General features: G+C 35.3%; 1 protein-coding gene across 9 annotated transcripts in view; it reads right to left on the bottom strand.

Annotated features, from left to right (window-relative positions):
- The window catches only part of Dscam3 (Down syndrome cell adhesion molecule 3), a 115,025-nt gene that overhangs the window by 76,458 nt on the left and 24,706 nt on the right, over positions 1-13,861 (bottom strand). For 6 of the 9 annotated variants that reach the window (XM_085481466.1, XM_085481457.1, XM_085481461.1 and 3 more), the window contains exon 2: positions 6,886-6,930. The exons of 1 other annotated variant lie outside the window; for it this stretch is intronic. The gene's annotated coding sequence lies outside the window, so the exon portion shown is untranslated. Of the gene's footprint in view, positions 1-6,885; positions 6,931-8,307; positions 8,383-10,052; positions 10,081-10,361; positions 10,920-13,861 lie in introns of those variants that run through there. 2 more of the 9 variants (XM_085481459.1, XM_085481458.1) reach the window with 2 other exon arrangements.

Below are 13,861 nucleotides of genomic sequence, written 5' to 3'. Positions count from 1 at the left end.
CTTTATCCCTGGCGTTTGACAATGGTTGAAGCTTTACGATACATCCACCACATTTTCTTTCATATCAAATAATGTCACAAAATCTTGCGCCGAAAAATATATTACATCATCGAAAAATGTATTACATCTTACGCGTTCAATATACTCGTTCGTCGAAATATATATTGCACTATTGAGTGGAAAGACATTTGCCAGAATGTTGCAGAATACGCGGATCAATCCGGAGAGTAACGTATTTCTCTTCTTGACTACTTTCTCGTTACTACTTTGAGCGCTAAAATCGATATCTCCCGTTATCAAACATTCATGAAACGAAACAGATATTCGATGTAATGTCAACAAATTAAAATAATTGATTATGGAATGCAAAGTGATTAATTATAAAACAAACGGATTGTAACATCTATTAAAAATAAGATAAAAATAACATATCGGCAAGGAAAGATATCATTGTTCCATTACTGGCGAACAGTTCAAATATTCTGATCGAGTAACGAGTTCGACGGCGATAATAACGTCCGATGGCTCGCAACGCTCGGAATGAATATTTTTTGGAGACACGATGGTGCTCGGGATCAATTCTGTTTGAAAAAAAATTCGCTCCCCGGAGTACTGTATTTATCGGCAAGTAGAACGAATCAATAACGCTGGTACAATACGGCGCATCGTATATGTCGGAGCAAATTTTTTTTCCAATGACCGAAATACGCATACATATATATTTCCGTTGTCATATATATATATATATACACACACGACGATGAAGGCTTCCCTCCATCATGGACACGCACTCACGTTCCACCTTATATTTGTATCTTTTTCAATAAAAGTCTAAGAGAGAGAAAAAAAGAGAGCACGATATATTTATATTCATTCTCGAATATTGAAATAAAAATAAATTTAAAATATCTAGAATTTTTTGCAGTTACACGATTTCATTAGAAATATATTTATATTTATATCAATCCTTCTTTAACGTTATCCACGTTAATCAGAATAATTATATTGTTTATAAAAACTCCAGCACAAATGAGGAATCAATGAAATAATTGGAAAGATAAAAACTGATATGTATTTCTGCGCGGATATTTACATATATTTATGGTATGTTTTCTTATATAATAAATAAAAATCTGAAATTTATCTCGCAGAAAGTCGAATATTATATTATAATGCTGCGTAGATATTAACCGCAAAAAAAATTTATCCGCTCGCGCAACAATGTTGTATATCTCATCAGATAAGATGCTCGCTACTTTTCATATTTGCTCACAGTAGAAAGGAGGCACATTAGGATGGTGTACGCGAGGGCAAACGTCATTTCCCGCGTTCGTCGAGTCGCGCGAGCAAAAGTGACGAAAGACGGAAAAGGGAAGGCATTAAATTGCAAAATAGTTTCGCGGATAAATAACGAGCGGGAAGTTCGCTTCGAGGAGATGTACTGGCGGTGGTCGTCGCGGCGCAAGTAGACATTTTTCTTGGTAGTGTACCATTACGCACCCCCGTATACATGTAGAGCTGGATCTGGTTTTCCACTCCCTTTTTTTTCTCGTCGCCGCCCCGAGCAAACAAATTTCAGGCCCGTCTGCTTCTATATTTTTTTCCTCGGTTTTCCCATTACATTTTATATACCACTACTACATGTTTTTACATTTTATCGGTTTTGTTAAATTAATTTGATCGCGATGAGATATATATATATATATACATATATTCGTATACATAGTCGAAATAATTGATGCATTTTCATCATCATTTCGAAATTCGTATTTCATACAAAATTCCTTCGGCGTTACTTTAAAAATTGAGGAGATATTTGATTTCGGAAAACTATAATTAACGACGATATTACATTAAAATTCTCCACCATTTGTATTAATTAAAAAATTTTTTGAAATCTCCTATTTTAATTTTCGAAACTTCCGAAGAATGTTGGATCAGAGATGGAATTTTAAGACTATTTAAACGTAATTCGATAATATCGCGAAAGGTGATGCGATTTCAAACGAATCACCCGATATATATTGCCGTTTCGTCCTCTCGAGATTTTCTCTTATCCGAAACGAACCTACAGCTACCACGAACTACCGAATCGAATTTAATTACCGATGTGCAGATATTTACTTCGTAAACTACCTAGGAACGGGAGAACCAAATGGAAGGACGAGCGCGGCGAGCTCGTTAAAAATTTAATTTTATACGACGACAGCCGTCTCTCCCAGCTTCTCTGAGCTTCCAGCTGTCTGTCACAAGGGTTATCCAAGATGGCGTCTGACAACACGACTATCTACGAGATTCTCTTTCTAATTAAATCTTTTTCATCATTTTTATAATTTATTTCAATGTTGCACGTTACTCAAAAAGCATCGAATGCAACGTGATACTACACATTATATACAAGGATATAGTTATAATTTCGCGATACTTTGCTTTTACTGCAGATTTAATGTAATATATATATATTTTTTATTTATATTACTGGATTATAGAAGATGTAATACGACTGAAAGAGACACATCAACGTTTTTCATTAATCGGATTTGTAATACGTAAGAGAGAAAAATTACAAATAAAATAAAAAAAAACTAAGGGTGCAATTTTCTCCGTATTGTTTTCTAAACCATCCGTAGATTAACTTTATAAATGTCTGATAACACGCTGAAAATTTTCTGATGAACATTTTTCAAACGCATCGATTCCCTCTTTGGTGCAAGAGATTACGAATAGAGAAGGGCTCCATCGATTTAATTACTCCATAAAATGACATTGCTCGCCTCGACGAAATCCATATCACAGATAATAGCGGCCAAGCTACTTCCCGAGGTTCGACCAAAACAAGTTTGCGGACGGATATGCGCTTATACTGAACCGCAAGGGGTTAAAGCGATTTCCGTTAGTCATAGAAACGCCAGACCCGGGCAAACCATCCGCACAGTTTCAAGCACTCGCGAATAGTCGAGAGAAAGAGAGAGAGAGAGAGAGAGTTCGGTCGCCTTTTAAAAGTTTCATCCATTACCAGGACCGCGATTCTCTTATACTGGCATTTTCAATAACTTTATAATGCCTTGCAGCGGCAGGATCGCTGCGATGAATATAATTGCGCTGAAGTTCGGACAGTTCGCAGTTATTTCTCGCAATGTCGAGAAACGAGTCTTGCGTATAAAAAAATATACAACCAATTTTTACATGACCATCATTCTAATATTAAAAGTTTGATAAATTAAAAAACGCGCACGAATTTTATCTTAATTATTCCCGCATATCAAAAATTTGACAAGTTAGTTAAAACGCATAAATGTCATCTTAATTATTAAATCTGAAAAAACATGAAAAGAGATATCGCATAAATAGAATTGAAAATTAAAAGCGTTTATACAGGTATACTAGGGGAAAAAATTCTCTAGATAAAAGTTAATAGTATTAATCAATCAGACACTGAAAAATCCGCTGTCGCAATAATCGTTTATATAGAATGACGAAGCAACAATTTTTTTTCGCAAACGTAATGACTCGCGGTTTACAAAGCGAGCGTTAAACTTGAATTTTCTTTTTTTTTGGGAGGGATAATAAATATCTATAAACAATTTACTCTTTCACGTCTAATGAGAGTTCGCGAGAACGAGGCAACGAATTGTTGGTATCATGCACATTTTTCAAGTGTCGCGATTTGCATTTGCACTTAAAGGTACTTCAATTAGTGCGCGCGGAGACAGTTTCGCGAAAAAGAAAACCGAACCCGCCGGCTTTCCGGAGTTTCCTTTAAGCCGCGCAATCGCAATTATCGCGGCGGTACTCGCCGTCGATGAGTTCGTACTTTCCTAGAGTTCCTTTGCTTATACCTTTTATGCTTGTTAAACCTGGTTAAGCGAGTAATGTAAGAAAATAAGTAAAGGTATACTACTATCGCGAGGTCTACGCGTAGTTAGGCAGGTTCGTGGCGCGCCATCCTTAATTACTCGCAACATTAATATTTTTTACCATTAATTGAGCGATTAGTGCGCAAACATGACCGCCGTTTTGCAAGACATAACACAGAAAGAGTTTTCTGTAATTATTTTTTTATATAAATATATAATATATATAATAGAAATATAAAATATATATTAATAATAAAATAATTTATATATTTTTTAATATATATACACACACACATAATTTATATAGAGAACAATTCATCATCAGTGATGCAAATAATCTTAATGATAATAATAATTTTTGAACTTTATCTTTTTTTAAATGTTAACTTTGATTTATTTTCTTTAAAAAATGCCTATTTGTATTTTTTATAAGACGTATATTAATAGAGCAGGAAAAGTGAGTGAAATACATGTAAGTAAAGCAATTATTAATAATTATTCTGTGTTGATCTTTAAGCTATTGATTCTCAAATTTCCCCCTGATTACGCTATAAGCTGGCTATTGTTCGAAAGCTTAAAATCAAGTATTACATCTCGTAAAGCTTGGTGCGGACTACGGTATAATGAAGTATCTCGAACTCCCCCGAATCAACAAAGTTTCATTAAAAGCGACCTCGTAAATAAGTACCTTCTACTTATGTGTGTACGTATCTCGAATCGATTTACATCGAGTTATCGAGTCTCTCTATATATATATTCTCCGAAGTCGAATTCAATTCTTCGGATTTTCGACTCTCCTTCGACTGTATTATACCGAAAAACGTGGCCGTACGGCAACCTGTATTTACATTCTTCCTGCCACTTTTCTCACTCGAATGGCACCGTAAGTTTACATTCGTCCAGATGCAACGTAACGTATTGCAATCGTGTCCATACACATTCTTAACCGGGATGCGTCCGTACATTATTCGACTCGATAGACACACACATATATATATGTATCTATCAAATCTCTGAATTCACAAATCTTAAAACTTCGTACTATTTGAAAACCCCTCGAATCGTTAATTTTAATATCTTGTTCTTAAAGCTATGAACATTCTACAATTTTTTGGATTACGATATTCTCGTAAAGCGAAAAGAATTTTCTTATAAAATTTACCCTGAAAATCATGGTGGGACAATATATGGTATTGGAAGAATTTTATGAATTTCTCTGATTAATATTTCTCACAATAAAAAATATTAATAAATAGCAAATTTTATTATGTACACAGTAAAATTAATCGAACATACTTTATACATTATTGTGATAGATATTAATATTTTTATTGTGGTAAATATTAATCTTTTATAAAATTCCTCCAATACCTTGTCCCACGATTACCCTGATTTTTAAGGTAAATTTTAGGAGAAAATTCTCTGTGTATATATAGGCGAGATTTTACTGCCTTTGATACATTGATCGAATTTTAAGACCACGATTATATATTTCGGGAGAGGTAGCTTAAACAATTATTTTTTTTTTCGAGACGCAACTCTTCTTGCATGGAGCTATCGATATATCGGATATGCCGTGAAGGCCATTGGGGAAAATCCTGCGTGACTAGGCGAGAGGATTTAACGACCCTCGTTTATATCGCAGCGGCCCGTAAACGCGAGGGCGGGCTGCGATCCAATTTTTTTTTGCTTTCCCCTGTTTCGCGCTACGACCTTCGTAATACGAGGCGCCATTTCTTTCGTCTCGTCCCTTACCACATCGTATCTCTCTCAGCGGAAGCAATTACGTATGCAAAGAGGCCAAAAAATAACGACTAGTTAAGACTTATCCACTAGATCTATCGATCGAAGCAGTATCAAATTGCCCTTTATCAGTTTATTATCTTTGCTTCGTAAAATGAAAAAAAAACTGATGCGGAAAAAAAGATTGCAAAAAATCGATCGCACATCATAAATAATGTGTGGTAATACTAATAAATTTTAATATTAAAATGCCTTTCGGTTATATTATACGTGAGGTAGCTATATATATTTTACATTGCATATCAATTTAACGATTACAAATTTATAAACATTGTTATATATGATTCAAGCTGAGGATTTAAATACAGGACATAGAAATAAAGTATGTAAATTGCATCGTAAATTTGAGAAAAAAAATATATCATCGTATATATTTTGAAAAATATATTATAGTTTTGAAAATGACAAAAAAATCTTGATCGAGCGTGACCACTTTTTCATCATCCTCGTTCATATTACGTGTTCGCAATAAATAACGATATCTTACGCAATTTTAACCCGAAGAAAGATGCACGCGAGAACACTGTATCAATTTCATTTTACCGCGAGCGTAAAGTGAGAGCTTTGTTACTCTCCATTTAAAGGTGTTTTATGCTCGCGGCTTAAAACTCGTCGTAAAGCGGTCGTAAACCCTCCTTTTCGTGATAAGAAACGATAAGACACGATGATCCAGTCGCCTCTAAGATGGATGTTCCCCGATTAACCGCGGACAATCAAAAAATAATAACCCCCCCACGGTTGTAAGATCGAAATTACCTCGAAGCGTACGTGCTCGTGAATTTTTTCTTCCTTCTATGTTTTTTCCTCTCTTCTATATACATAAAATTCTTACGACGACATTCGCAAGATTTATACAGATGAATTACTAATTATTACCGTTTTTACGAAGAGATTCGCGTTACGACAAATCACCGATGACGCACGACTGGTTATAAAGCATTTTACGAGCCATGATTATGTGGCAAATGCATGCCGGTCTCTATAATAATAGTGCAAAATATTTGTGAAACTACAAACAATTCAAGGATTTTATAAATCTATATACAAAACGCGTAACAATGATGATCGGAACGATATCATCAAGATGTAGACGATAGACAATGGTCGGATAATATTAATCGCTTTATATCTTGTCCGATTTATGCGCAATTTTATTTTATCACAAATTTGGTAAGAAACTTGTAAAAGAAACGTAGCATCGTGTATAAAATAATTTAAGACTCACCGGTACGATGAGCAACGGCGGAACTGTAGTGCACACAACGTTGATCTGCAAGGTACAAAAATATTTACATTAATAAAATAATGTCTAAAGTCTATAAAATATTTCTAAAAATAAATATCACACTCAGTAGATTCATATTTCTGCTTTTAAATATAGATATATAATAAAAAAATTTGATAAAAAAACACATAAATTCTCCTAAACAGAAATTTTTTAAAGCGTAAGTTTCTACGATTCTACATGGTGTCTAGTAAAATTTGAAAATAAAATTTAAGGACATTTCCAGAACATTTCAAAGAAATTTGCATAATTTTCCAATAAAGAAAGATGTACAAGAAACCGAAAACTTCATTTTCTTTATCAAAAGTTTATATAATTGCACATTAATGAAAATTAATGTATGCATTACAAATATTCGATACAATATTCTCTTATATTTGAATGCTTAAAATTTACTCTCTAAATTTCTTGAAGTGGCGACTCTCACTTCAAAAAGAGTGAAATCTTACTCTTTATTTTGGAGTGAGATTCCACTCTTTTGGAATGAGATTCCACTTCAAGAAATTTAGAGAGTATATATAAACAACTTATGCGTACACTGAAAAAAATCCATGTACTTTTATGGAAATTACTTGTTCAAAACTGGAAACTGAATTACTTAATTATCACTGTAATTTTTTCCATATTTTTTAAAATGAAAATATTAATATAAAAAAATATATAAAATATAAACAAAATTATTATTTTTATGCAAAAATTATATGTAATTTTAATTTTAATATTTCTATTTTATCAGAACATTATTTTAAAAGCATTTAACCATTTTATTTATAACATTATTTTATAGCATTTATATACATTTTCTATATGTAATTCCATATTTAGTGGAACATTTTTAATCTTGAAAATAAGAATATATAAGAATATATGTTTCATATGAAATTACATCTGTAATGTTCCATATGAGTAGCAATATTGCATGATTATGCTGGGTCGGAGAAAACCCAGCATAATCATGTATGTTTACACAAATATTTTATTCAGTGTTGCACATATGTTTGGATTCCTAAATAAAAAATATATTGCATTATTTACAAAAGTAAGGTGAAATATTTTTTACTCGAATAGTTTGGCTCTTTTAGTTAAATGTTTAGCAGCGCAACGAAAAAAATAAAAAATCTACGAAAAATTAAAATATATTTCTCTTAATTCACAGGATTTTCAAAGGACAAACAAAATTCGAGAACAATTTCCAGAAGGAAGGCTAGACACCAAACATCTGGAATCTCATTTATATACGTCACATTATATGGTGTGAAATAATTAATTAATGAAAACCGATTATTTAATCGCGGGTATAAACAAGCAATTAATTTCGCATGGGTAATAAATAGTAAATTGAATAAGTTATAAATTGTTCACCTCACGATTACCCGATGCCTCCCCCGGGTCTGTTCCTCCTCTCGTGTTTATCCTTTGCTGCTTCGTCATTCGGGACTACATTCATTCGCGGGAACACGATTAATTACGATCGCGCGCGCATTAATCGGTAGAATACGACAATCGCGCGAATATTACACTTTGCACTGCGTCCCTGAATGTATAATATAATCACACGCGAACGCGCGCTTCATTATATCGCGATTGGGAGAACAATGCGAAAATTACGGCCGCATAAAGTTACGATTCCCTCTCGAAAATCACGCAGTCAAATTCAGGTGCCACTCATTGCGGCGCATTTGCGACTTTTATTGCTAACAAATGGTATACGCGTGTAATTTTAGATAATTTTATTATATATATATATATATATATGTCACATTAAAACACGCGCGTGAGTGAACAAATGCACAGTTTAAATTTAAAGATTAAATATCCGAGGAATATATATATATATAATATTCAAAGATATGTCGTAGTTTTTTTGTCGATTACTATAGCGTGATAGATTTTTGTTGAATAAATAATATAAAATATATATCGTTTTAAGTATAAATGTATTTCGTGTAACGACGTTCAATTCAGAGTCGATCCATTTGCGACGTGTTTTATTAATCACGAAAAAAACTCGAAAATATCACTGACAATTTTGCTTTGATATCGTGCGATTCCATTTACAAGTTAATAATAGTTAACCGAAAGATGCGTTGTGCCATTCAAAAATAATCCGAAATTCAGTATTGTACACGTAATATATTTCGAATACATAAATCTCTCGAAATAAATGTATTATTAATAAACGATCGATATATCACGGCTTTCCGTTATGCGAATTATTTCCGGTGATTTGTGTATTATTCCGAATTTATACGATACGCCAAAATGTCAAGTTAGAAAAGAAGACGAAAAATGTTATCGTATTAAAGCGAAATACATTAGAAGCGTATTTATAAAGAAAAGTCATTATATATATCGCTTGTTCAAACACGATTTACAATTACTATCAAATATAATTTATTTTTTTCAGCACAATAGAACAACTTTACAATTTCCATCGCGCACCGCTTCGACTTTTCTTTCGATTATGTCACGCGAAACTCTTTGTTCGAGAAGAAGGATTGCAAAGCATCATCGCTTCGATAAATAGCCGTTCTCGCAATACTCGTGCAAACGCTGACTGATAATCAATAATTGTAATAATAGTTGTAATAATCACGTTCGGCGTCTCCCAGCACCTGTCGCGACCGAGTCTCAAAATACACTATTGACCTACGACAATACATAAATACACTCCTCTCCAACATGTTTCCTTCTTCTCGATGTGCGAATAATTAGTCACAAGAATGTCTACAAGCGTCATGTATATGTGGTGTTTGATTATATTATTTCGTTGCCAACATGAAATATTTTATACGCGTATTATAAAATTAATGTGCAAAATATTCTATTTATTTCACGAATTAATTGGTACTTAATACTGAAGAAAATTCCATCTTCTTCGATTTTGCCGAAACTACAATATCGTGTATTTCTATGTGTATATGTAAATTAAAATTGTCGCTCTTAAATAGAAAAAAGTTACAATGAGTTCCCTTAGGAAGGCGCATTATAATTTATAGATTCGTGTTTCACGCACTAAAATGCACAATAATATTGTTAAAGTTTCGGCAAAATTGAAAAGGATTTTCACAGAATTATTATCCAAAGAAAAAATTAATGAGACTCACCGATACAATGCACAGCAGCAGTTGTAAACTGTAAAATATAAATACATGAAAATTATTAAATGGGGAAATTTAAAATTTATATATACATATATTGATAAAAAAAAATTATTATTTACATAAAGTTTAAGGCTCTGCGCACAATAAATAAAATATTAAATTATAAACAGAAGAAAGAAAGAGAGAGACAGATCTTTTTTCTTTCTCTCTTCTGTTTAATATTTAATCTTTAATATTTAATGCTTAATATTTAATATCTTTCCTATTGTGCGCAGGGCTTAATAATAAAAATATAAGAATTTAATTACTCACCATATAGTTGTCTGGACGTTGCCCGATGCCACCCAGGGCCTCCTCCTCGGAGAAGCTTCAAAACACTCATACTCGCATTTTTTTTTCGTTCGCGACACGCGACGACGCCCGGCTTTTAGCTGTCACATTTTCGACGAATTCACTTAAACGCGAGAATCGCGAGAGCTTATTCGCGCGCGACCGAGGCTCCGTTTCGGCGTCGCCGCCTTTTTCAAGGCCCACTTATCGGAGGGCCTCATCGAACGACGAAGACAACCTCCTCCGCAACGCACTCGGAAGTCGCCGATAATCCCAAAGTTAGCCACGTACTCGACGCGATTCCGAGAATCCGATGCTTCACTTCACGAAACCTCGAGCACTTACCGAATATCGTATGCACTCGCGATCGTTCCGCGTCTCGATAATACACGATTAATATGCACATGCTCGCTCTTTGTCAAATATTTCCGACTCGACATAATTCTGAGAATGTTGTGGAAAGCAACGTTCGATGTCGAGACATAATAATAATAACATGGCGACGCGACCGTGCCATAGTCGACATTGGCGAATTTTACGAAGATTATGAATTATATTCGTCGCGGAACGATACTTTGACACGATGACCCGAAGATACAACCGGAAACGCGTAATCTTCCGCTTAGGGCACGATCGACAACGCCGAAAACCTCGAGAAATTCGCGTCGAAAGCGCAGCTTTAATTCGACGATCCGCTTTAAAGTGGACTGGCCCGTGCACTGACTTCCGCGACTCGAGACGGAGCCGTGACGTCACGACAAGGACGACAAGGCCGCGAGGAGCGAAGCGACATCGAGCGAGATCTCTGGCCGACGAGATCGATCTCGCGCGCGCGATCGCGATCACGATAACGATATACGCGACGAATGTATATAATAATTAACTGCGTAAAGAGACTCTCTAATTAACATTCACACTCGTATCTTCGCGGCACGGACCGGCAACGAACGCGGGAACGTTGAGCATGAACAATGCGAAGAGCACCAGATGGCAGCTCCGATTGGTCGGTCGAATTCTGCGCCGACCAATCGGAGCTCTTCGTCCTGATTGGTCGGTCGACGCTTCAACCTAGGGGGGACAGATTTCCGAACTCAATCTAGATTGCTGCTGCCATCTGGTGGTCTTCGCATTGTTCATGCTCAACGTTCCCGCGTTCGTTGCCGATCCGTGTCGCGAAGATACGAGTGTGAATGTTAATTAGAGAGTCTCTTTACGCAGTTAATTATCATATACATTCGTCGCGTGTATCGTTATCGTTATCGTGATCGCGATCGCGCGCGCGAGATCGATCTCGTCGGCCAGAGATCTCGCTCGATGTCGCTTCGCTCCTCGCGGCCTTGTCGTCCTTGGGGTCAATTGTGTAATTTTTTCTAAAGTGAAAATGTGAAAAGTGAAAAATTTCTTCCAATCACACATCGATTTTCTTTTAAAATCAATGCGTGATTGGAAGAAATTTTTCACTTTTTACATTTTCACTTTAGAAAAAGTTACACAATCGACGCCCTTGTCGTGACGTCACGGCTCCGTCTCGAGTCGCGGAAGTCAGTGCACGGGCCAGTCCACTTTAAAGCGGATCGTCGAATTAAAGCTGCGCTTTCGACGCGAATTTCTCGAGGTTTTCGGCGTTGTCGATCGTGCCCTAAGCGGAGGGATTACGCGTTTCCGGTTGTATCTTCGGGTCATCGTGTCAAAGTATCGTTCCGCGACGAATATAATTTATAATCTTCGTAAAATTCGCCAATGTCGACTATGGCACGGTCGCGTCGCCATGTTATTATTATTATGTCTCGACATTGAACGTTGCTTTCCACAACATTCTCAGAATTATGTCGAGTCGGAAATATTTGACAAAGAGCGAGAAGTGCATATTAATCGTGTATTATCGAGACGCGGCACGATCGCGAGTGCATACGATATTCGGCAAGTGCTCGAGGTTTCGTGAAGTGAAGCATCGGATTCTCGGAATCGCGTCGAGTACGTGGCTAACTTCGGGAATATCGGCGACTCCCGAGTGCGTCGCGGAGGAGGTCGTCTTCGTCGTTCGATGAGGCCCTCCGATAAGTGGGCCTTGAAAAAGGCGGCGACGCCGAAACGGAGCCTCGGTCGCGCGCGAATAAGCTCTCGCGATTCTCGCGTTTAAGTGAATTCGTCGAAAATGTGACAGCTAAAAGCCGGGCGTCGTCGCGCGTCGCGAACGAAAAAAAAAATGCGAGTGTGAGTGTTTTGAAGCTTCTCCGAGGAGGAGGCCCTGGGTGGCATCGGGCAACCTCCAGATAATTATATGGTGAGTAATGAAATTATATTTTCATTACTATTTTTACTATTAAACTCTATGTGAATGATAATTTATTTTTAACAATATATGCATATATTAATTATTTTTAATTTCACCAGATAATTTCCATGTATTTATATTTTATAGTTTGCAACTCCGCTACTGCGCTTCGTATCGGTGAGTCTCATCAATTTTTCCTTAAATTTTGAATAATAATTCTGTGAAAATCCTCTGATTTTGAATCTTTAATAATATCGCGCATTTTTGTGCGTGAAACATGAATCTATAAATTATAATCCACCTCTCTACGAGAACTCACTGTAACTTTTTTTCTACTTAAGAGCGACAATTTTAATTTACATATACACGCAGAAATACACAATATTGTGAAGGTTCGATATAATCAAAGAGAACGGAGCTCTCAGTATTATCGAAAACATTAATATAGCAATATATCTGTCACGTCATTATCTTCTCTTGCATATCGAATTTAATAAATATTCGTCGTCATAAAGGTTCACACGAATCGTTAATCATGTGGATCACAAATCACAAATAATTATATATTTTAATAATCACGAATTTGACGTCCTCTAATTTCTCGCGATCGTGTCTCGACAATTAAAGATTAAAGATGATAAACAAGTGGCACGCACTGGTATATATATAAAATGTATATTTTCCTTTTCCTTCTCCTCGACGTGCAAAATATACGAATATCAACTGAAGCATTTCTCATGTTTTCCCGATCACGTTTTATATGTGTGTATAGATTTACGAGACATTATTTGTGTGCGCAGTATCTTATCATTCTCGCGGCGAAATTCGAGTGAGAAAGTAGTAAAGTATGATTTCGTGTGTAACCACATCATTAGCCTTCAAGAAATGTCATCATTCTCCGTGATATTAAATTATATTAGCAATTAAAATGTATCGAAGCGATGGCTATTTATCAAAAGTATATTTTCGTGCAATTTTTTTTAAATATATGAGTGACAAGAAGTCGAAGCATGATAGAATGATAATTATGAATTATTTTATTATTTCAATATTTTAAACAATTGTTTCTTCGATACATAGATCTAAATGTATCGACAATTTAGCATAGATTGCACAATTATCGGGAGTAATATACAATTACCGTAACAAATGATTCAAATAAAAAAAAAGTGCCGCGATCATATATTGACTATTAATTAATAATTTA

The sequence above is a fragment of the Nylanderia fulva genome, unplaced genomic scaffold (assembly GCF_048542155.1).
Source record: "Nylanderia fulva isolate GAGA-0341 unplaced genomic scaffold, ASM4854215v1 Scaffold18, whole genome shotgun sequence".
NCBI classification, from domain to species: Eukaryota; Metazoa; Arthropoda; class Insecta; order Hymenoptera; family Formicidae; genus Nylanderia; species Nylanderia fulva.
The sequence above is the reverse complement of the archived record's forward strand: the minus strand, read 5'-3'. Positions and strand labels throughout refer to the sequence as shown.